Source organism: Cryptotermes secundus, unplaced genomic scaffold (genome assembly GCF_002891405.2).
Source record: "Cryptotermes secundus unplaced genomic scaffold, Csec_1.0 scaffold266, whole genome shotgun sequence".
Taxonomy (NCBI): domain Eukaryota; kingdom Metazoa; phylum Arthropoda; class Insecta; order Blattodea; family Kalotermitidae; genus Cryptotermes; species Cryptotermes secundus.
The window spans coordinates 1-1,395 of record NW_019726226.1 but is presented as its reverse complement, the minus strand read 5'-3'; positions in this window follow the sequence as shown (position 1 = coordinate 1,395).

The following is a 1,395-nucleotide window of genomic DNA, read 5'->3' as shown; positions in this document are numbered from 1 at the left end:
GAGGGGTTACACTAAGGAGATTCCAAACATACTTAGAAAATAGAGAACAGGAGACAGAAATTACATACAGATGCAAAGAAACTAATGGAAACATTAAATACCTATACCGAAAGAGTCCCATCGGCTATGGCGTCCACTAAGGTTCGGTTATGGGACCCGTGTTGTTTCTGTAATACATAAATGAACTAGGAGCCGGCATAGAACGTGGGAAACCTACGCCCTTTGCCGATGATAATAGCATCTTTATAGTAGGAAATAGCGCTAACGAAATTCAAAGGAAAAAAACGAAACAATAAACAATAACTGCCGAGCAGTCACCGAATTGGTCGCGTATCCATCCACGAAAAGCAACGGAACAATTTCACTGATAATAAATATTTTTCGCCATAACGTTACGCCATTCGAGGACACCATAATACCATAATATGTGATATTCAGTAATCATTTGTATCACCGTGAGGGATCCGCAAACTCATGAGGTGGTAGCGACATTTTCGACACAATCTAAGCCATTACGTAGCAATATAACCTCGAAATATGAGCATAAACTGATATTATGGGTGGAAAAGCAGTCAACGTGCTCAATCTTATACATAAAGTCATATTTCCATTTATATTCCATGTTAAGATAATCCTATATTACGTTCCGTTAAACAGCATCTTTGTAAATGACGTCACAATTATGTGCGCGCAATCAACTACTGCTCATCGATCTCTAACTCGGGGGTCTGGCCCTTGGGTACCATTCGATGATGTTAGGTTAGATTGGGTTGGGTTAGGTTAGGTTTGCGCAGAAGAATACTGCGCATCAATCTATATCTTGGAGGGAGCGAAGCTCGGTTATTTAAGCTAATGTTATGTTGTGAGAGTATATTATCACAGATGTGTGCAAATGACTACTGCGCATCGTTATGCTCTGTTGAGCACTGTTTGGCCGTTGGCAGTATCTTACGATTGAATGTCTCTGATAGCGTATGAAATCATTATATATTTATACGGGGCATTTTATTTCCGAATTTTCACACATGATAAACTCTTGCACATATTTCTCTGTTAAACTCTCTACATAATCTATGACACCTGGAATATATTACGATATTTATAATGGTAGTAAATGCACTTTTTCAGAAATATTGACATCTTTACAACGCTCTCAAGTGCAGGATATCACAATTATCTTGATTGACTCTTACAATTTCCAACAGTTCCTGAAATATTCTCTTTTCGAATGTCCCCATTATAAAATTATTATGTTTTTCGACATATGTGAAGGATATACATATTGTAACGTGTTTCGTTACTGAAGACGCCGTAGAGATCGTTAATTGGTTTAGTCAACAATCCACAAGAAACGGCTACAATTAATTATCAAAATATTACGGGTTTCCACACTTT